This window comes from Acomys russatus, chromosome 27, assembly GCF_903995435.1.
Source record: "Acomys russatus chromosome 27, mAcoRus1.1, whole genome shotgun sequence".
NCBI classification, from domain to species: Eukaryota; Metazoa; Chordata; class Mammalia; order Rodentia; family Muridae; genus Acomys; species Acomys russatus.
Window position 1 is genome coordinate 6081110 of NC_067163.1, and position 24232 is coordinate 6105341.

Sequence of the window (24232 nt, forward strand, 5' to 3'; positions counted from 1 at the left end):
TTCTGCTGTGTCCCACACTCCACTCCCCTGGGCCTGCTGACCCTGGATCCTACCCCCTCACCCCCACCCGGTCACTGTGTCTTTCTCTCTTCCCAAATGTCTCCCAGATGGTCAGCTTCAAGCTGGAGTTGTTACCTTCTGAGATAGTGTCAATGTGTCTTTCCCCTTGACATCCACATGTGGCAGACATGAATCGTTCATTTCTGTTTCCCCTCCTAGCTGATAATCTTCCACTAACTATACCAGGTACTGAAGCCTCTATTGATGTGGCTTCTCACACAAGAAAAGGTTGTCCTCTAGACCTGTGGGTCATGGCCCTTTTGGGTCAAATACCCTGCATATCAGATATTTACATTATGATTTGTAACAGTAGCAGAATTACAGTTATGAAGTAGCAAATGAAATGCTTTTATGGTTGGGTGGTCACCACAGCATGCGGAGTTATATGAAAGGGTCACAGCATTAGGAAGGGTGAAAACCACTGATCTGGCATCTTCTCTCATTTAACTGGCATGTGCTGACAGTATAGTCAAGGTCTTGGAAGTGTTAATTCATTTCTGGCGAAAAATTATAATCCTGTGACAAAAGTCACTGAATCAGGGGAAGCCATGGCTCTGAAGGACAGATTTTAGAGTGCCAGCACCCTTGCAGGAAGTAGTCTTGGGGTGACAATGCCCTTTCTGGAAGATATACATGGAAACAAGTCAGTGATTATAGTATTCTAGGTGTTATAAAAAGCTTAAGCCCTAACTCTATCTCACATGTCCTGTCTGGCATCAAGTTTCTCCATGTACCTGCATTTGGTGAGAGTCTTTGGTGTCGTTTGGGTATGGTGTGTCCACTAGAGGTTCAAGGCTAGAAGTCTGACTCTTGTGTAAAATGCAGAAAAGGTGAGAGCTCTGGTGAGTGGACTCTCTGATGAGACGGTTAGGTCAGCGTCACAGCTGCCCTGAGGACTTGTGTCTGTCCATTGGGAAGGCAGCAGTCCTCGCAGGCCTGGCGCTAGAATAGTGAGGTTCTTACGGCCACAGTTGGCATGTTCTGGCCCACTGCTTGCTGCTTTAGAATGTCAATTGTCCATGGGAAGCCATCTTTGTCTTAGTTTAGCATGAAGGCCTCCCTAAGCTCAGACTGCTTGGCCTCTCCAACCGTGAGACAAAATAAAACCCTTTCCTTATAAACTACCCCAGCTCACATGCTTTGAACTGAAAATGGACCCAAAGTACCTTGTTCGAATAGCTCCAAGGCGTGCTGAAGTGTGGGCAGCCATGGTTCACTGTGAAATTCACTTCCCAAGAGTTTTGTTGAAAACAGTTGGTTTAAGTGTGCGATCAGCAGAGGTAGGCCTCTCTGATAGACTTTGTGGTGATTAGCTTTCATCTCTGCCTGCCGTGAACCACCTTTGTAGGTCCCCCTCCCCCACCCCCGCCTCGGCTCTCCCCACGGGGGTGGGACCTGTCTCCCCTTATCTCTAAGATCCTGCCTGCAATGTGCCTGTGTCTCTTCCAGATTTATTTAAAATGATGCACGTTGGGGATGGAGAGATGGAGCCGCAGTGAAAAGCACTCACAGTTCTTCCAAAGAATTGGGGTTCAAAAAAAAAGAATTGGGGTTCAGCTCTCAGCAGCCACATGGTGGCTCAGAATCCTCTGGTACTGCAGTTCCATACGGATTCAATGTCCTCTTCATGGTGTACAGACGAAAATGTAGCTAAGACACTTGTTTACATAATTTTTTAATAATATATTTTATTAATTTATTCTTGTTACATTTCAGTGGTTATCCCATCCCTTGTATCCTCCCATTGCTTCCTCCCTTCCATTTTCCCCTTACTCCCCTCCCCTATGACTGTCACTGAGGGGGACCTCCTCCCCCTGTATATGCTCATAGGGTATCAAGTCTCTTCTTGGTAGCCTGCTATCCTTCCTCTGAGTGCCACTAGGCCTCCTCATCCAGGAGACAGAGTCAAATATGAGGCACCAGAGTTCCTATGAAAGTCAGACCCCACTCTCCACTCAACTGTGGAGAATGTCCTATCCATTAGCTAGATCTGGGTAGGGGTTCGAAGTTTACTGCACATATTGTCCTTAGCTGGTGCCATAGTTTGAGCAGGACCCCTGGGCCCATATCCGCCCATCATAATGCTCTTCTTGTAGGTTTCTAGGACCTCTGGATCCTTCTATTTCCCCATTCTCCCATGCTTCTCTCACCTAGAGTCTCAATAGGATGTCCTCGCCTCTGACCCACTTTCCTGGTTAGTGAAGACTTTCATGGGACATGCCCCTTGGGCTAGTGTCCAGATATAAGTGAGTATATACCATTTGACTCTTTCTGTTTCTGGGTTAACTCACTCATTATGCTCATTTCTAGTTCAATCCATTTATCCACAAATTTTGGGAATTCCTTGTTTTTAATAGCTGAGTAGTATTCCATAGTGTAAATGTACCACAGTTTCTTTATCCATTCTTCTACTGAGGGACACTTAAAGAAATTCCTCTAAAATCGGGAACAAGGCAAGGCTGCCAACTCTCTCCATATCTCTTTAATATAGTACTGGAAGTTCTAGCCAGAGCAATAAGACAACAAAAGGAGATCAAGGGTATCCAAATGGGAAAGGAGGAAGCCAAATTATCCCTATTTGCAGATGATATGATAGTGTACATAATTTTTTTAAAAGCAAGTTCAAGTTTAGCATGGTACTTCAATTGATCTTAATCCACTTCTTGGCCTTTCTTCTGCCCACACCCCCAGCTTTTTAATTAATTAATTAATTAATTCACTTTACATCCCAATCATAGCCCCTCCCCTTTCTCTTCCTGGCCCCACTTCCCCCCCTCTTCCCAGTGTCCCCCTCCCCTACCCCTCAGGAAACAGGAGCCCTCCCCACAACATCTATCTATCCCAACACGTCAAGTTGCATTAGGACTGAGCGCATCCTCTACCACAGTAGCCTGATAAGGCAGCCACACCAGGGGGAAGTGATCGAAAAGCATCCAAGATAGTCCTTGTCAGAGACAGCCCTGCTCCCCTTATAGGGGACCCACATGAACCAAGCTGCCCGTCGGGTGCATGCGTGTAGGGGCCTAGGTCCAGGGCATACATGGTCCTTCATTGGTGTTTTAGTTTCACAAATCGCCCTGGGCCCATGTTAGTTGGCTCTTTTGGTCTTCTTGTGGAGCTCCTGTTCCCTCTACGTCCTTCCAGCCTTCTTCCCACTCTTCCACAAGGCTCTGCATTCTGCCCAGTGTTTGGCTGTGAGTCTCAGCATCTGTTTCTATTCACTTCTGGGTGGGGGTCTCTCAGAGAACAGCTATGTTAGGCTCCCACCTGCGAGCATAGCAGAATGTCCTTACTAGTGCCGGGATTGGCTCTCTTGCATGGTGTGGCCAGGCATTAGCAATCTCTGTTCTTTCTTTATCCCTGCATATCTTGTGGGCAGGGTAACTTTTAGGTCAAAGTTTTTGAGGCTGGGTTGGTGTTCCCCTCTCCCTCTACTAGGAATCCTGTCTAGTTAGAGGGTGGCTTCTTCAGTCACCGTGTCCACTGCTAGTAGAAGTCTCAGCTAGAGTCACCCAAAGCGAAGTAACAGGGAAAGGTCCAAGGGAGGACGCATGAATCTCACTGAGAAGGGGAAATAGAATAGACAGAGGAAGTGCTGTGAGAGGGAACAGGAAAGAGAGGGAGTGCTGAGGGAAATGAGGGTGGGAATCTGATGTGGGGAGGGGGTGGGGTGGGCAGGAGGACAGAGGGCTTGCAGAGAGGAGAGAACCCATTGCCTGGGGCGTCTCTGATACAGACAGGAGACCCATGGCAGAGTACACTCCCCTGAGCTTTTCTTGTCCTCCTGTCTGCATGAGACAGTTCTGTTTGCCTCCCACATGGCTCCCATAGTACCATGCTCAGCTTGCCTACCAGACTGCTCCCGTCTGCTGCTGGGGTCCTGGTCAAATGTCAGCATATTCCTCTTTTGCACTGGGAGAAAGTCCTTTCAAGTGTCTTATGTTGCAGGCTGTGTGGGAGGACACAGTGGCCCCTTGGTCTTATAGTTTGTGACTGCTCATTGCTGCCCACATGACACCCTCTCTTGCTTCCTCCTTGATGCTGTCTGAACTGCTCTCCCTTTGTCTGTCTACGGAGAGCCTGGCATCCTGCACTCACCTCCAGACCATGCCAAGCTTTTCACCTAGCCAGCCCCACTGCAGCTTCTCGCATGCCTTCAAAGTGTCCCTGTGCTTTTGGACACTTGCTTCTATTACATCATGTGCATGCGCGTGTGCGTGTGCGTGTGCGTGTGCGTGTGCGTGTGTGTGTGTGTGTGTGTGTGCTCGCACGCGCGCCCACGCACTCTCATTCGTCTCTTCATTTTTTCCCCTCACTTGTTGTTTGAGAACTGGCCATCCCAGGCCAGGGCATTTGAGCTCACCTGGTCCTCATTTGGGGCACTGTGTGTGGACAGCTTGTTGGATGAAGTTTCTCTTGGGTGGAGGCTTTGAGAGAGGAAGGCCTTGCTCAACTTCAAATCTGCTTCCTCTGTGTCCCTAACCCCCTAACCCCCCGCAACCATAACCCCAAATAGACCTTCCTTCTATATAGTGGTGTTGTGCCACAGCAACAGAACTTAACTATGCACCCCGCCTTCGTTAAACTAAGGAGCAGGAGGGCCCCTGCCAGCAGCAAAGGGAAGCTCGCAGACTCCCATCCTCATCACCCCTGTGCTGAGACACCCCTCTGTGGGACCCAGGCCTAAGTACTCAGGGCAGTGACCTCCTCCTCTGTGGACATGGACACTGACCTGTACCCAGAGCTAAGGTGCAATCAGGGGCAACTGTACAGGAGGTAGAGGATGGGGCAGCTGCCAGTTGCTAATGCGATCAAAGTGAGGAGAGGCCCTGGGGGAAGGTGTTTGAGATGGGAGGGAACTAAATAAAGTATGTGTGTGTGCTGGTTTTATGTCGACCTGACACAAGCTAGAGCCACTTGAAGAGGAAACCTAGTGAGAAATGCCCCTTGCCAGGCCGGCTTGTGGGGCATTTTGTTGACTGATGGTTGATGTAGGAGGGACCAGTTCACCGTGGTGGTGGTGTAAGAGAGCAGAGGGAGCAAGCCAGTGAGTAGCACCCCTCCATGGCCTCTGCCCCAGGTCCTGCATTCACGTTCCTGCTCTGACTGAGTTCCAGCCCTGACTCCTTTCAGGAACGGACTGTGATGGGTAGGTGAAGCTGGAGTAAGGCCTGTCCTCCCTGCTTTGCTCACGATGTTTCATCACAATAATAGAAGCTCTAAGGACAGCAGTGAGTAGAAGTGCAAAGTCAGCAGGGTGAAGACAAAGGACGTTTGTAAAAGCCCTCCCCCCACCCCCTCCCCCCCCCCCCCGCCCCCAGAGAGTGGATGTCACAGTCATCATCAGAAAGGCCTGGGGTTGGATGGAGATCACTGCAGTGGCCGAGGTACCACCAGGCTGGGTGGTCACGTGGGGCTTGTAAGAAGATCATCTAGTGGGGGAGGTGAGATATCCCACCAGCCTGGGGTGAGCTTCAGAGGTCATCGGGCAGCCTCTGTGGGCTGCAGGCCTGGGGTCTACACTGGCTGCCAGTGTGGGGCCTCTGTGGGCTGCTGGCCTGGGGTCTACACTGGCTGCCAGTGTGGGACCTCTGTGGGCTGCAGGCCTGGGGTCTACACTGGCTGCCAGTGTGGGACCTCTGTGGGCTGCAGGCCTGGGGTCTACACTGGCTGCCAGTGTGGGACCTCTGTGGGCTGCTGGCCTGGGGCTTCCACTGGCTGCCAGCATGGGGCCTCTGTGGGGTGCTGGTGTTCAGCTGTCCATGTAAATGGGGTTGATATTGTGAGGCTCTTCCTAGTCACGAACTCACTTCCTGCTAGTAGTTGGTACTCAGAGGGTGAGAGGGTGAGCAGGAGGCCCATACTCTCACCCCGGCAATACCTGGGTACATTGAGGCCCACTGCACTGCCAGGTTACCATGGTGAAGGATGCATACCTCACATCCAGAGAAAAAAGGGAGGAAGACCCAGGCTCTCTTTCTGCTGTGAGAGCAGCTCAGGGGAAGCATTTAGCCTGGCAAATTTTAGCACCGTGGTCTATTATAGTGTGCAACTAAGATGACAGGTGACACGGGTCCTATAGCCTGGTAAGCCCTGAGCTTACCTCAGGGTCATGGCCATGTTGCCATACACACGGTTATTGAACTGAAAAACAAACATGAGAGGCTGCGAGGATGAGAGTGATTGAGACAGGAGCCAGAGAAGCTCGGAGAGGCCCTCACCTCAGCAAGCCCATCTCGAGTCCGGTATTGTGTTGATTCCTCACCAGCTAGTGTAGTCTTGTTGCTCTGCCTGTGGAGATCACTGGCTTCCCTGAACGTTCTGAGTGAGTGGTCATCTGTACGCGTGCAGCTGGCCTGTTCTAAAAGCTGCCTACACGGGCTCCATGTGGTGTCCTGGGCAGAGGAGAGATCTTGTCGTGTGTTCTCTGAGCTCTGTAGGGAGATGGACTCATTCCAGGATGATGGACCTCCTGGTCAGTGAACCACCCTGGGGAGGGGGTGGGGATGGGGTAGGAAGAGGGAGGAGGTACTAGCTCCCACCCTGCTCTGTGATTTCTTCTCCGTTATGCTTCCTCGCTGTCTTCACGGAGTCCCTGAACAGTTATCTTCCTGTCTCAGTGTGCAGCTCCTGCCGCAGTGTGGCTATGGCACTCTCCTAAGCCTTCTCCTGCAGGTCCGCACTTCCCAATGCAAATGTCATGTCTCAGCCCCCTCACCCCCCCCAATCCCCCATTGTATCCTAGCCTGTGGTGATGTCAGCCGTGGACTGAGACAACTCCTAACACCACTAACGTTTTTGGCAAAGAGTTCACTTTTCCCACAGAAGCGCTAAAGACAAAAGGAGACATCTTCCCAAGAGGTCAGTGTAAGAGTGGCCAGATTCCTTACCTGCACCATGCTGGGGCTAAGCAGACACTGGATCATCTTTAAACACCCCTCCCCCCTCCCCAGTCCTCCAACCCCCCCCCCATGCATGCGCGCGCGCGCACACACACACACACACCAACACCATCTGCTGCCCCGCCTACCCCCTCCCCAGTCCCTTCCCTCATCAGTTTCTCTGCCATCCCCTTCATTGTGCGCCAGGTGGAGTCTTCTTGTAATTTCAAGCTCCAGCAGGGGGATCATGAGATCAAGGCCAACCTGGGCACCTTAGTAAGAAACGCTTTCAAAGAAGGAGGTGGCACAGTGGCTGTGGACGTGACGCAGCAGGTAGATGTGTGAGGCCGCTGGCTCAGTCCTGGACACCATGAAGCGAGACACAAACAACCAAGCAAACAATACATCGCTGAAAACCTCCGCTCATTAGACGCCTGTGTTTCTGTTCCTCGCCTCCTCCCTCTGTATCACCCCATCACTCTCCCGACACAAACAACTAATGATGGCACAATGCTTTCTCAGGAGGAGCGGGAGGGGAGAAACAGTAGCACTGAGCATACTCAAAATTTGCTCCCCCAGTTTCTGAGTGACAGAGTGTGGAAAGGGGCTGCAGGTGTCCAAATGGCCTGCAGGCTGACTTTGTGACTGGTGCCAGGAGACTATGGCGTCTATTACTGGATATGGTTTCCTGTCTAGTTGGATTCCTTTTTTTCCCCCTCAGAAATGGAGGTTAGGTGGGCTTGTAAAACATTATAAAGTGGGAGTGCTGAGACCAGCCCTTGAATTAATGTTAGAAATGATCCCTGTTTGATGCTTTCCCTGGTGTGTGTGTGTGTGTGTGTGTGTGTGTGTGTGTGTGTGTGTGTGTGTGTGATTGCACAATGGCCTCTGGGAATGTGTGCTTGAGGAGAATCCTCTTTGGCCTTGGCCTGGTAATGGGTACCCTGACTGACTGTCTGATGATGGGGGTCCAGGCTGGCTGTTCACACAGCTGCAAAAGACTTCACTCTCCTCTCACTACTTCACTAAACATACAGGTATAGGACACCTGGCGTGTGCTGACTCACTGGTCTCTCCTGGGCTTTGCTGAATAATGATTGCAACAGAGATACCCTGCCCCCGCCCCCTGGAGCCCAGGTGTCACATTGTTGGATGACCAGCCTGTCCTTTACTTGAGGACTGCAGCATCTCAGATATTAGACTCTCCCCAGACAAATGGCTGATTCTTTGAGAAGAGTCAAGGATTTCTCTGTAGCACTTAGCACAGCACTTGGTGTTAGTTGAAGACTTAAGAAAAGCCCAGTGACTGGTGAACAAGGTTCATATGGATGGACAGGCCTAGGTGGAGGGTGGTCTGTGGCTCTCTCTGCCCCACGTTACATACACGTTTTCTAGAGTGAGCTCCTGACTCACCAGGAAAGAGGTCCTTATTCTGTCTGAGCCACTCCTTGCTCGTCTGATCTCAGGGCTCCTGTTGTCCTTGGCGTTGCTTCCTGGTACTCTGTGTGTTGAGCAAGCTCATCCGTGGGCAGAGTCCTTCATGCCTACAGCCCTGCCCTTTTTCATTAGCTGGAGGCTCCTCGTGCCCCTACTCCATGCAAATCCCTCTTCTGTGCCCTCTGTAGCTATCCTCAACTGCCTCACTCATTTGACAAGAAAGCACACAAAGTCAATGTCTCTTTGGGCAACTCTGTTCAACAGGGCTTTCTCTGTCATTTTTAAATTTTACATGCCACAGCTACATATCAACACTGCATTGCTTAGAGTGAGGCAGTTTTTGCCATACCAGGATCTACTCTGGTTTGTGGATACTTTCTTAGGCTAACAGAAGCATTCTCTTCCCAAAGATCTAGATGCCAAATGTAAATGCAAGCCTCATGCGAAGCTACCGAGCAAGGATGCTTTGTAGGCTCGCTTCTGCATCTGCAGCAACCAGTGTGTGGACCTGAGCATCCTCATCTATTTCCCCAAATAGTGCATCAGGCCGGTTGGCCATTGGCTGTCTGTTATGGGCAGGGATGTGCATCCAGTGTGCAGCAGGACACCCCAGAGCACAAGTCAGAGGCTTGGAAAACAGGACACTTCACTGCTCAAAACTAAGCACGACTTTGTGCTCGAAGCCTCTGCTTCAGTGTGGCTTGTCCATTATGAATATCTCTCATCCCTTCCAGGCCACTCCTTTGCTCATAAACAAACACTGCTCTTCAGAATCTCTGAGCAAGTCACACTCACATATGCACAGACACATGCATGTATATGCGTATATACACACTGTGTACAGGGTGGACCTTGTTCCTATCATGTGGGTGCATGCACACATGCTTCATGTGCGGCCATCCACAGCAGCCTTGCATTTTCCCACCATTTATGGATATATTCATGTGCATGCACTGTGTATCCCTCACAGTGGGCCACTGTCTTCCTACTGCGCAGATTCAGAGCCCAGAGGCTTCTCCCTGGTTTCTGGAGAGCTGTAAGCCAGGATGGAGTGTTGACTCTGTGTCTCCACAGGCAGTGCAGTGCAGTGCAGTGGAGAGGCCTCTTATGGGAGAAGATGTGATCATGTTTGTAGCAGCTCAGGCCCCTTCGTTCTGCCTTCATCTGGGAACTGTCTCTGAAGGCAACAGGCCTCAGTGGCTCTCTGCTGTCTGCTCCTAACAGGCATAGTGTCACCCAGGTAGTTGTCTGCACAGCATAGATGACTCCAAATGCCTCAAAGTCATGTTATGGCCCACCTAGACTCTAGCCAGCCACATGCAAACCAAGAGCATTTCCTGTGATGACAGAAGATAGCAAAGGCATCTGCTAGCAGTACCAGGGTGTACTGGCTGGTTGTGTGTCAACTTGACACAAACTAGAGTCATCAGAGAGGAAGCAGCCTCAGCTGAGGAGATGCCTCCATGGGATCCAGCTATAAGGCGGTTGCTTAGCGATTGATGGGCGAGGGCCTACCATTGTGGATGCCTGCCCCCACCTCCTGCATGGGCTGGTGTCCTGGATTCTATAAGAAAGCAGGCTGAGAGAGCCAGCATTCCTCCATGGCCTCTGCATCAGCTCCTGCCTCCAGGTTCCTGCCTGGCTTAAGTTCCTGTCCTGAGTTCCTTTGGTGATGAACAACAATGTGGAAGTGTTAGCTGAGCAAACCCTTTCCTCCTCAATTTGCTTTTTGGTAATTGCTGTAGTAGAAACCCTAGCTAGGACATGGGGCCTAACCTTTCACTCAGATTCTTAGAGCCCAGCCTCACACACTAGGCTTTACCCTCTCTGAGATTCATTTCCAGAACTTTCTTTGTCTCTGCCACAATTGTGCTGACGAGCTTCCAGTGGATACTCTCCCTCAGCTGCATACTGGTGACCCTAAGGTCAGTGTCTGATGCTTTCTGCTCTGTGCAGGATCTTGGCACTGCAGGGTGTCCTTAAAGATCATCGTGGCTGTTTCTTGGGAAGTGCAAATGCCCTGAAGTTTAAGTTTCAGAGTCATGTGGCAAGTCTCTTCAGCTGCCTTGCCTGGTGTCCATTGCTCTGGATCAGTTCAACCCTGGTTGGTCTGAGTGAGGCCAGCAATTTATGCAAATGATGGTCCTGGGTAACTTCCCACCTGTCATTCCCCTCCATTTTTGTCCATTTTTTGTCCTGCGTTGGGAACAGCGGTTGGCTATGATTTCACTGGTGTCTCAGACTGTTCTCTGGCCTTTTCCACTTGAAGGCTGTGGCCACATTTTACAGGCTCTGCTTCATGCTCTGTAGGTAACTACTGGGCATCTGCCTGAAGGTGCATCTGGCTAAATGTTCTCATATGGGACAGAATCCTGTCACTGGGTGGGATTCTGATGCTTCTGTGACATTCCTGTGCCACAGTCAGGAAGTAGAGCAGCCTTCAAGCAGAGGAGGCCAGAAAACAGCCCAAGAGGTGAGAGAAATGTGGCTAAGAGTTTTCCAGAACACAAGAAGATAAATAGACAGCATGGAGAAGAAACCCAGGGAAGGTACCCAGGACCACTTACAGCAGGTGGGAAGGTACCCAGGACCACTTACAGCAGGTGGGAAGGTACCCAGGACCACTTACAGCAGGTGGGAAGGTACCCAGGACCACTTACAGCAGGGGGGAAGGTACCCAGGACCACTTACAGCAGGGGGGAAGGTACCCCAGGACCACTTACAGCAGGTGGGAAGGTACCCAGGACCACTTACAGCAGGGGGGAAGGTACCAGGACCACTTACAGCAGGTGGGAAGGTACCCAGGACCACTTACAGCAGGGGGGAAGGTACCCAGGACCACTTACAGCAGGTGGGAAGGTACCCAGGACCACTTACAGCAGGTGGGAAGGTACCCAGGACCACTTACAGCAGGTGGGAAGGTACCCAGGACCACTTACAGCAGGTGGGAAGGTACCCAGGACCACTTGCACACATTGTGGCCTCACTCACACCCACCATGGGAATGCTTAAAATGTGGCCATAGAAAACCTCAGTAAACCAGCATTGCCATAGCAATTAGCACACATAGTAGGTGCCAGTGGCTTTTCATCAACATGGGAACCTCTGGCTTCCTCCTAATGTCAGAGAGAGGAAGGGGACTTTATGGATAAAATTGGTGCTCAGGTATCAGCTGAACACAGGCTTCATGCGTGTATAATGGCCAGATGACTTTCAGTAGAGCGTTCCGTTCCGTGCACTGAGATGGCCCGAGAATCCTGAGGGTTAAGAGGTCTGCTTGGCCAACCGTGTGCAAACCATGGGTGTTTGTTTATCCCTGACACGGTGCTGGTACCTCGTGAAGCCCCTGGAAAAGCATTACAAGTGCCAGGACAGGCAGGCGGAGGTAGGAAGGGACACCGACGACACTAAGCTTTGCTCTTGCATCTTGCCTCGTCCCTTACGCTGTGCACGCTGGTGGTCGCCACACACAGCCACCTCTTCCACAGGAGAGGAAGAACCTGCTCCCCAGAGCAGGATGCTCTCTGGTCTTGATCCCTCAAGACCTCATCCTCCAAAGGCCACTGTTCAGTGCTGCATCTTTTGAGCCAGCAACGAGGGAAGTGACATCCTGAACTTCAGACCGGGAGGACATCCTCTAAAAGTCCCATAGTTGTGTCTATGAAGTAAGTGGGAGGCAAGCAGATGAGCAGGGGAAAGACCACTTTAATGACATTCGGATGCCCCATACGTCACACAAAGAACTGGAGAAGGCGAAGAACAGATGCCTGAGGCTCTTGCAGCACGGTGAGCCACAGAGAGGAATGGGTGTGCATGTGCGTGCACACGAATGTGCATGTGTGCATGTGTGCGTGTGTGAGCATATGCAGTTGTGTGGGTACGTGCTTAAATGTCTTGTGTTGTGAGCACAGCACACGGTTCATGCAGACAAAACCTCTTGGATAGTCAATGACATCTCAGAGCAGACCTCTGGACAGGTGACAAACCCAGATGTGGTACCTCCTCCCTTGGCAGTTATTGCCGGTTATGAGATTTCTGTGATAAAACTCTGATCCTGTCGAGAGAGCCCCACCTCGGAGGCAAGGGCTTCCTGGTGTCCTGTGGCTTTGGTGCTGCTCTGTGTGGGAGGAGGAGTGGATGACAGTGGCGGGTCTGGCTCCCTCAGCTGTGGTAGCAAGTACTGTGATAGTTTGAGGCGATGCATAAACATCACCTTTGAGGGACAGATGAAATTCACACCACAGCCAGAGAGGGGCTCTGCACTGCACTTGACATTGTGTGTCCTCCGCAGTCAGAGGCAGACTTCGTTCCCACGTGAATATGAGTGTGTCAGTGTCATGGCATCCTGGCAGGAGGGCTGCACACAAGGCACCACTCAGTGTTTTCCAGAACCTGCTGGAAACAACGGCCTACTCTAGAGTAAGGCCCTCTCACTGACATGGGAGGCTTGTTGCCATCTAGCGACAGGATCTGGAATGTCACCGACAGAGGTGCTGTACGCTTGATAAAGCTCATCTGTTTATCTCCTGTCTCTTGCCGCTAGGCAGGATTAGAAGGTGGGACTGTTCACTTTTAGTCTCCTCAAGAACGTGTGTTTCAGAGGTTTATAAGGCCTCCCTCCCCCCAAAAGAAGGAATATTCAAACACATTTGAAGATAGAATTACCGCTGAAGAATGGCATAGAATCAGCAATGCACAAGACCTGGCCTAGGGTCTTCTGCCACTTCATGCCTGTGTGGGGGACCACAGACTTGACCTTGAAGAGTGAGGGCAGAGGGGGAGGGGACATGCACAGTGGGTTTCATACCACCTTCTTAGTGACTACAGTAGGGTACAGGGGGAAAGGTGACATCGGATAAAGTAAGTGACACTTCCTCTAGGCTGAGATGGAGTGTTTTTGAGGGACACCTTCTGGAAAGAGCCTGCATCCTGTGATGGAGCCCCATGGCGGCAGGTGAGCACCAGAGGTACTGTGCTGCCCCCCAGGGAGTAAGGGCAAGGAGAGGTCCAGGGACGGGACCAAGTGTGACCCTCAGTCTTCCCCCTGTCCCACAGAAGTAGCCAACCACAGAGAATGAATGTGGGGAAAGGCTAGGGGCCAGCAGCCGCCATGGTCTCCTAATTCAGCCATTGGCAGAGAAGTCTTCTAGCACATGTGAGGCCCTGGGTTAGGTCCCCAGCATTGCATGAAAGGGAAAATAATATTTGTGTCTGGTCAAGTCCATGGATACAGAGCCCAGAGATGCACAAGCTAATGTTACGGGACTGTGGAAAATATAACAATCAGGTACACAAAGTACTGGGATTATAGGAATGTACCAGAGTAGCAGGCATGTTGCATGTTTTAACTACAACTGTAGTTTTTGAAAGCCCATCTGGGAAGGACAGGCCTGGGCATGCTTTCTTGTCTCTTTCCTGGGTACCATGTAGCTAGTGGCACATTAAAGGGAACAGAATGCAGGTGACTGGCTTGGAGATTGCTGAGGAAGGAGACTCTGGCTTGCTCTGACAACAACTGTCTTCTGTATTGGTGTTGGGACACCAATTTGTCACAGAATGGTATCCTTTTAGATCCTGGAATATGGAAAAGTCTAATAAAAAATGTCTAGCTGGGTGGTTGTGGCACAGACCTTTAATCTCAGCACTTGGGAGGCAGAGGCAGGCGGGTCTTTGTGAGTTTGAGGCCCACTTGGTTTACAGAATGAGTCCAGGACAGCCAGGGCTACACACAGAGAAAGCCTGTCTTTAAAAAAAACAAAAACAAACAAACAAACAAAAAAACCCAACCAACCAACCAAACAAACAAACAAAAAAACACCAACCAAATTTAAAATAACCCAGAGCAGGCTTGTGTGAATCTCCTTAGAATGGAGCTGGAGGTGAAGAAAGAGGAGGCGTCACATCTTCCTGGAAGCAGGGCTGGAAGTGAGGAAGTCTGGCCTGGGCATCACCACCACTTTCTGTGCATGAGAGAGAGGCGTGGGGCTTCCTCCCAGGGGCCCATGGGCCTTCAGAGATCTGCAGCAGGCCAGGCCACCAGAACTGCTGCCCAGACTGTGAGAGCCAGCCAGCTGCTAGAGTTTGGTTAAATGAGATCGTGGCTTGGCTTTGGTCTTTGTTCATCCTCCTGCAAAATAAGCTAATGATCACGGGCCCTGAGTCCTCCCTGCCACTTTTTTCCCCCTTCTTCTTCTTAGTTTATCAGTGGGTGCGACATGTTCACCTTTATTTTAATTTGAGATGGAGTCTTGTGTAACTCAGTTTGGCCTTACACTGGCTGTGTAGCCAAGGATGACAGCGAACTTCGGGTCTTCCTGCTTCTGCATCCCAAGAGCTGGGATTGCAGGCTTGTGTCACCATACTCTCTACGTGGTCCTGAGGAAGCAAACCCAGGGCTTTGTGCATGCTAGGCAAGTCCTTTACCATCCGAGCTCCACACAGCCACGTTCTGCCTTCAGTTCAACGAAACTAGACAGAGCTTGTCATCTTTTTGAATGAGCTGAGCTGAGCATTTTGACCTACAAAGGAGGAGGGGGCGTTTTGGCCTCTGGGCATCTGTGTTTCTTCCAGGCCAGATACAGAGTGACATGTTGCTGGTCCAGGTGGACTTGCTGTATGCACATGTTTGTTTTGAGGTCTCTTTTGAAGCCACCTTGATCCCCTTCAGCCACCTTGTTGAGGGCTTCTCAAGGAAGGGGCACTTCTGACGGTGCCTTTGGGATTTCTGCGATAGTCCCCCTAGAGCCTATTTCTTTTTTGCACCTAAATGACTTTAACCCAAACAGTTCTTCCCTCCTGTTGTTAGGTACCCTTGCATCATAGGTGCAAACTTATTTGGTTCATGTTTACGAAACTTTTTCATCTCTGTGATAAGCACCTAGGAGAAACAACCTTTTTTTTTTGCGGGGGAGGGGGGGAGGATTTATATGATCTTAGTTTTTAATTGTGTGTCTGTGTCTGGGTTTGTGCACATGAGTGTAGAGCCTGTGGAGGCCAGGAGAGGATGGAGGGTACCCCTCCCCCCTCCCTGGTGCTAGAGGTTCAGGCTGTTGTGAGCCGCCCGATGGGGACCCAACTTGGATCCTCTGTAAGAGCAGTGCGTGCTCCTAACCACCGAGCCATCTCTCCAGCCCCCTTAAAAGGGACTTGTTTTGGTTTGTGGTTTTAGTTTTAAAGTCGGTTAATCCATTGCTTTAGGCCCAAGGAGACCAACCACCACAGCATTAGGAGTTTGCGGAAGGGGAGGCCACTCATCCACATGGAGCCTGGGAACAGGGAGTAAAGGGGCAGCCAAGCCACAGACATGTCTCCCATGACTTATTACTTCTAACTAGGCCCTACCTCTTCCTCCTCCTCATCTTTAAGATTGCTACCCAATTTTGACCCAGTCATGGCACTGGCCCATTGATTTAGTCAGGGCCTCCAGTGTCCAGTCCTCTCTGAGCAACTGAATCTGCCAACTGGGGACCATGCCTTTAACTCATGAGCTTTTGGGAGGGATGCTACACATCTGGACCATAACAATGACTGTAAACCACCTGTTTAAGTTTATAAAGCATCCACTGGCATCCGCTGGCATTGACTGGGATGTCGCACATTTGAAGGCTGCACTGAGTCTGAGTTGGTCACACGGAACCACTGATCTGTGGATATAATGGCCCTGCCCTAGGTCACATCTCCTGAAGCTGACCTGATGGGTCATACTGGAAACAAAATCTAGTGGATTGCTCACCAGTAAAATCACTGTGAAAGATCGGATTTTAAATACGGTCTCTTAGGAGAGAGAAGAACCAAAGTCTAAACAGGTCTGTCCAGAGTGAAGCACTGCCCATTCCCCTCTTCTCTGAGTGTGTGGTACAAGGGAAGGATTTGGCTGCTGATGTGCTGTTGAAGTATTTAAGCTGTTTGACTGGTGTGTGAGAGCCGGGCACATTCTGAGGTGGCGAAGGAGGCAGGAAAAATGAGGCGCAGAGTTGGACCTGGGGTACCGATCTTGGAGACTCAGTGGGTAAATGGGCAGAACCAAGTCAGCCAGATTGAAGCTGGGATGGGAGCATGGGCTGGGCCTGGGGTGAGTGAGGGAAGCTGCTGGCTGCCTCTGCTCAGGATATGTACGCTTCTGAACGTGGAGCGAATGACAGCAACCCATGGCTGGGATGCTGGGTGGGAAGGGCTGTGAGTGGCAGGCTTCTTCCTTGTCCTTGAAGAGGTCCTGGAGCCCTCCCACGCCTAGGCCTTCTGGTGGGGGATGGGGGGGGGGTTGGTCTTGAATTAGCTGCCAAGGCAGCTGCTCTGTCAGGCACTGCTCCAGCCTCTGGGGTAGGTGGGGCTGGATGCATGGGGCCCAGGCCAGTATCTGGAATCATCCATCACAGGCCTAAGTGTGGACCTAGAATCTAGACGCCGCCTCCAGGGTAAGGGCCCAGAAACAGGATTCTTGGTACAGACGAGGGCTCCCTATTCCCAGGGGGTCAGTCAGCTGTGCTTCCTTCCCTACAAAGCCTCTCAGCATGCCTGAGTTCCATGGAAGCTGCTACTTTTGGGGAAGCCTTGGAGGGGAGGAAAGGCAGGAGGGCCTGGATCCTCAGCCCTGGAGGCCATCACTGCCTCCTCCCCATTATCTGCAGCCTGCAGAAGTGCTAGTGGCTGATGGGGAGAGGCCAAATGTGGCCTCAGTTGGTCTGTATGTGGCAGGGTGGTAGAGCCAGAGCCTTGCCTCTGGCTGCTGTGCTCCTGAGAGAAGCCTCCCTTTTTCTGGATCTGTGTTTGTCTCTACCTTTGACCCTGACATTGCAACATCTTAAGTAAAAATAGAATATGTCATGTATCCTCAGAGACAGGAGAGAAGTCCAGGTGTCACCTGCTACAACGCTGTTGTTCCACGGACAAGGGTACGGAAGCTCAGAGAGGAAAGCCGCTCTCCACAGTTACCAGCTAGCTGAGAAGAGGCAGAACGAGTCTAGAGCATTTTCTGATTTTTTTTCACCTGTTAAAGGTGCTAGAAATGGGAGCCTCCTTCCAGGCCTGACCTGACCCCAGTTGACTCCTGACAGGCTCATCTGAACAGAGGTAGGAGACTTGTAGTGAGAATTTTGGTTTCTTTAAAAAAACTTCACAGAGCCAGGCATGGTGGCACACATCTGTAATCCCAGTACTCAGGGAGGCAGAGGCTCTGTGAGTTCGAGGCCAGCCTGGTCTACCAAGCGAGTCCAGGACAGCCAAGGCTACACAGAGAAACCCTGTTTCATAAAACAAAACCAAAAACCCCACAGAAATGTTAGGGAATTTGTTTTAGTTTTAATGCCAGGTGTCGGGATCTGGGGATGCTTTGTAGCAGCTAATTATGATTTGCCCCATGCTCTAGCAGGGGCATGCTTTTGCCAGCTGCAGGAAGTTTCTGCTAGTGTGTGACAATTGGAATTCTGGGAAGTTTTCAGAGGATATATAAATGCTAGGGCCCTGAGAGGGCAAGCTGCTGTTGATGGCTCATTGTTGTTGGTCGAGATTTGTCAAGTAGTTGTGTGCAAAGAAATGAGAAAAAGAAATGACATACCCTGACAGCAAAGATTAAACTTACCCCCAGAGCAACTCAGCACCCCTAATAAGCAGGAAGTGGTCTAACAGTAACTTTCCCCCTTTCCCCTCTGTCCTTTTTCCTCTCCTATCTAGTGTTAGGGAGCTGATAAGAGTGGAGAAGGGTGGAAGAGAGAAAAAGGCACCCACAAAGCATCAAATGCTGATCACAGGAAAGAACTTCCTAATCTTTTGGTTTGGCTGTGTAAGCAGCTTGTTTGGCCTCTCTGAGCCTCTGTATTTCCCCTGTAAGTGTGGGCAATTGTGGCAGGGCCAGTCCTGTGGGCTGGCACAGGCCCACTACATGATGGCCTGTGCATTGGCCGTGTTCCTGCTCCAGGGAGAAGGGAGCTGTGTCCGATGCTGAGGGTCATACATGCTGACTTTGGTTCTGCTCGTGGCAACAGCAGGGCTGCAAGGACCTTGCTGCCTCTGCTTTTACAGCCTCAATAGTCCCCGTCCATACAGGAAACGTGGGTGGCAATAGTAACTGCCATTGATTTAAGTGGGCTCCGGGTATATGTGAGGCATACACCATGCCTCACCTGGCATTCATTCCAGCTGGCTACAGAGCACGGTGACCAACCTTGGTTCTACAGTGATAGAAGAAGGCTCCGAGATGGTAGATTGCCCAGTGTCTGGAGTCTGAGCAGGTACGCTGACCACAGCCAGCCCTCAGACTCATGGCTGAGGCCCCTAGACTCTTAGCTATAGAGTCAACCTTTTGTCTTGATGAGCTTAGAGTTCCTGTTTCAGCAACTTCTGACATTTAAAATGTGAGAATTCAAAGCTTTTTTGTATTGTGCATCTCAGGGTCATTCACTGTGACTCCTGGTCGCCCCTGTTTCTCCTTTTCAGTTGTCTTTGATAATTTAGAAAACATTTTATTTCAAATCTTTGGTAAGAGCATGCAAGTATTGAGAACATGCCTCTCCCCCCCTACACACACACATACACATGCACACACGCACACACATGCACACACACACACACACAAAGTATACACCCCTCTCCACTCTGTCCAACTATATTTTTCAATCCTTTACCAAGATATCAAGTATAAAAAGATAAATCCATTTCTCCCCAGAGCAGATGAACTTTAAATGCGCCATCTCAAAACAGTTTTGAGTTTTCATGTTTTGCATGGCAAAAGTTGCTGAAACAGGAAGTCTAAGTTTATCAAAAGCAAAATCTTGGCTCTACAGACAGACCTACATCTGCTCGTGGGGTCTGTGATAACTCCAGCTTATGAGTCTTCCTTCCAGAAGGATCCAGTGGGATTTGTTCTCTGCTCAGCCCAAACCTCCACAGCTGCTGCCCTGGGCCCTGGGGAGAGGTCAGGCTCTAACCTCAGGCCACTGTGCCTTTCTCCTCAGATGCTTGCGTGGGACCAGGCCAATCACTCTGCTGCAGAGGCCTATCTAAAACCTGCCATCCAAAATTATTTAATTTCTGAAGTCAGAGCCCCAAGGGAGAAGGGCCATGGGGAAACGCCGTAGCTTGGCCCATCGAAGATCTGATCCTGAGGGGCCCAGGGGAAAATTGGTATAGACCTGTGAAGCTTAGTGACTCCAGGGGTCAGCACAAACCAGAGTGAGGAGATTGGCCAACACTTAGTCATGGCAGTCCCTGGTGGTCTCAGGAGCCATGTCTCAGAGCAGTGAAAAATGGTCCTTCCTCCTAGGGACATGGCCTGTTGGGAACCATGTCTCAGATTAGGGCAACCTTCTGGCCTGGGCTTAGAGAGTTCCTGAACCCCAAGGCTGTAAAAGAATGTCATGGACTCAAGGATCCTGAGATACTGAGAAGCAGAGTGATGCTGCCAAAGAGAGCAGGCAGCAGCAGGGACAGACGGGAAGGAAAACTTACCCTGCGTGGAATCATAAGACCAGGGCCCGCTGAAGGCTAGCTCCAGACAGCAGGGACCCTGGGAGAAGCACTTCATTCCAGGGCTGCCACGTATCAGCAAGGACCAGACAGCCTCCCCCGGGCCACAGCATTTTGTTCATGATGCGTATGTAGGCTAGAGGAAGTTCTCTGTGCAACATGAGACGTAAACTGCACAGTATTTCCACCTCTGCTCAGACAAGGCCGTGGCATTTGTGCTATGTGTGGAGGTCACGCAAATGACGTGTGTGGCTTTCCATGGGAGACTATTTCCATTTACTCCAGGCAAAGGGCAATGACAGACCAAGTGAATGGCTCCACCGAAGCCTGGCTTACTGAGCCCGTGCTTATTAGGGTCACACACAGGAAAGGGGGCCTCTGGCTTCTGCGTCACCTAAAATTCTACTTCTGCATGACTGATGACTCATATTACTGGGGGATGTCCTTAGCAACCTGAAGGCAACTTGTCTACTAAAGTTGCTCTTTATTCCTCCAGCTACTGGTTATTGGTTATATAAATCCTGGGTAGGGGCCTCAGTGAGCCTTATAAGTCTTGTAAATCAAGCCTCCTAAGTTTCTTAGTTTTTTGTTTTTTGTTTTTTTTTTTTTATAACCTTTGAACTTCCCTGTTTTCTCTCCCCAAGGAAATAGCTATGCAACGCTTGCCCCATCCTCTGCGTCTTAACAAACCCTTAGCTGCCTCCTGTACGACGTCCCCTTGGGAGGGTGGGCATCAGTACCTTTCCTGAACATTGGGCCTCTTTACAACTGCAGTAGCCGCAGTTTGATTGACTGTGAGTCTCTGCAAAAAGAAGCTGCTCCTGGCTTGGAAAGGTGGCTCAGTGGTTAAGGATCGTTCCTGCAGCCACGCGAGGTGCACACGCCTGTAATCCCAGCACTTGGGGAGGCAGAGGCAGGTGGATTGCTGGGAGTTTGAGGCCAGCCTGATCTACAAAGTGAGTGCAGGACAGTTGAGGCCACACAGAGAAACCCTGCCTCAAAACAAAACAAACAAAAAGAATGCTTCCTGCTTTTCCAGAGGATTCCATTCCCAGGATCACCTCAGGTGCCTCATAGCTGCCTTAACTCCATCTGATGTCTCCTTGACTCCACAGGCACCTGCAGTCATCTCTCTCTCTCTCTCTCTCTCTCTCTCTCACACACACACACACACACACACGCATGCACACACGCACACACAGAAAAGACACTATACACACTACATAGAACACACTATATACACACAAACATATACTATACATGCATAAACAAACACATTACACACAAACATGCACACACTACATACATACACTACACACAACATTACACACAGTACAAACACACATAAAGAATAAATAAAAACTTCAGAAGGATTCCTCCATAATTAAGGCTGACACAGTAATAATCTATAGGTGTAAGCATAAATGTTTAGAAGGTAGTTTGACAGGTAAATTACATTTATTTAACAAAACAGTAGCAGTAGTTTCCCCATTAGGTCCTATGGCTTACACACTGATACACACACACACACACACACACACACACACACACACACACACACACACATATATTTATGGGGTTACAGTATCAAATATGGGTTCCCTCCTGTGAGTGGGCTTTAAAAACAATTGGGAAATAGTTGGTTACAGCATTAATAGTTATGCCAGTATTGTGCCAGGAGGTACATCTTGCTTAGCATGCAGCAACCAGGATTACTGGGAACAATTTCCTTCCAGCAACCAGTGTAATGCTTTCTGTCAGTATGAAGGCTAGCCAAAGGGCAGGGAGCTTTTCCGTTCAGCCCAGCCTCATTTCTCCATGTCATGCAACCAAAGCATGCACGGTGTCCTCAGTAATACAGACTCACCATGTAGGTCTGGCTTTCAACTCGTTGCAGTGGCAGAAGCCTGTGCTGTGTGGGTGCCTGACTGGAATATAGGTGAGCTTTGGTACTTGGGTCTTCACTTCAAAATACTGTGGCTTCTGAGGAATAATTTTCCATCCATTCAGAGTGGCTTCATTAAGTCTCTCTCTCTCTCTCTCTCTCTCTCTCTCTCTCTCTCTCTCTCTCTCTCTCTCTCTATGTATGTGGAGGTCAGAGGTCAATATCAGGAATCTTCCTCAATTGCTTTTCACCTTTTTTGAGACAAGGTCTTTCACAGAACTTGGGCTTCCCTAATTAGTTAGACTGTTGGCCAGCAAGACCCAGGGGGCCTCTAGTCTCTCCTCAGTGCTGAGATGTTTTTAACAAAATCTCAAACGTTCAATTTTTACCAATAAAGACTCCAGAGCCAGATGCTGGGAAGGCAGCTTGCTAGCTCAGAGAGGCAGAGAAAGCACCAACTGACCTTCCTACCCAGCTGACGTCCCCAAAGGAGGAGAATACTGCTCCTTCCCCACGCTGTCTCCAAAATCCCTCAAATGGAATGTCCCTCCCTTCTACTTCCTGTGAGTCTCTCTATCTGTCCTCCTGACTTCCTCTTACTCTCTGGTTTTGTCCAATGTTCCCTCCCTGTCAACTGGTTGCTTGCTCTGTCTCTTGACCTAGAGTTGACTTTATTTAATCCTGTTTGCAATACTCAAGCAGAAAGCTCTTGGATTAAAGGTGTGTGCTAGGGCTAAGCCACACCACAACTAGAAACAGGTTTTTCCATTAAGCAATGCAATGTTGGGGTTCACAGTGTGATCAAATATCCTGAAACCCTGGGGTCAGTATGCTACAGCCCCTGGCTTTAGTGTGGGTGTTGGGGATCAAGGTCAGTCACTCATGCTTGTGTGCCAAATACGGTTTCTACTGAGCCTTCCCCCTAACCCTCGAGGCACTGCAGGGTTTGTGAGGATCCTTTACGTAACAAAGCAGAGGGATCGCTTAGCACTCACTATCAAATCCACACAAGTAACAATTGGTCTTAGAATTCATTGGTTATAGGGATATTTAAAACAAGTAGCAAATTCTAATACAGATTCAGTTTTCTCTAACTCTCAGACATTTGTGACAGTTCCGTTGGTGTCTGTTGGACTCAGTTATTGTGTGGCTTTTCTTCAGAGTCTAGATAGAGAAGTTAGTGACAGACCAAAGAAGTGAATTTACGATGCGCTGAGCTACGCCAATGGCAGCCCCTCCCTGGGGGTGCTGCAGAAGCGTGCGTGACTCAAAGATGGCTGCATCACCAAAAGGTCCACCCCAGTATGCAAGGCCATGTCGCCTTTAGACACCAGGATGCCACTAAGATACAATCTTGGTGTGAAGCTCAGAGGTTTCCATTCCGGTGAACTTTCTGTAGAGTGAGTGCCCCAGAGAGGCCCAAGGCTTCCTGGGCCCAGGGGCCTTGTTGGGGGAGGGTGCCTGGCTGATACGGCTCAGTGTCAGGATAGATCTGGGTTCAAGAGCCAGGAAAATGGTGCTGTGAGGTACGGCCAGGGGCTGGGTGGCCATGTTTTCCCAGAGCAACCTGTATGGAGAGCAGGTATCCCCTGTAAATGAGGATGTTGGCGCCCACACCTGTGCTGTGAACAGAAGTGGGCTGGTCACAGTAGCAGCCCTGTGCAGCACAGAGACAGACCCAAGCAGCCAGAGCCATATCTTTCCACAGGACCCAGATCTGAGCAGACGGCACCATGTCTTAGGCAGCTGTCACCTCTAAGGGCTCATAGCTGGGCAGGTGGTGCCACCTCTATTCATAGGGCTGAGTGGAGCCCTCCAGCTGACCTGAGAGGCTCTGGGACTTTTCATCCACTTTGGAAGTCTGGGAATCTGAAGACCAATTCCAATTACTGAATCCCAGTGGAATCAGGTTGCTGCCAAGGGAGGAATTCAGTGGGAATCTCTGCATATAGCTGTGATGCAGACTGGAGACAAATGGAGCAGACAGACCTGGGGTCGCCCAGCAGCCCAGATTATTTCTGTCTACTGTCTCTTTCTCATATTTGCTCTAACGTAAACAGCATGGCATCATTGTAGACAACCCGGAAAGTCACCACTGTCCTCATGCCGCGAGGACCCACCCCTGTGCTCTTGTCTAGGTGCATGAGTGGGGATAAGAGGAGATATATTCAGGCTGTCTGCTATTGGGTCACCCCATTTATTAACATCTTTCATATTGGATCGGGGTTCCTTTTTATCCCTTTGTCTAGCTGAGGACTGGTCCCCGTTTACTAAGGGTGATGGTGAGGATGGATGGACGCCTTTCCTAAGGCCTTCGTATTACCTCCGCCCTATTGGTGATGGACAATTCTTTCAATAACCTGGTGCTGGTGTAGACATAAGCATGTGCTCTGCATCCTCCCAGGACTCCTCCAAATGACTACACATTCCCGCGATGATCAGCATGGCTGGTGGGACATCTCTCCATCAGCTCAGCTCCCTCCTGCCCCAGAGGGGATTTGGAAGGCCA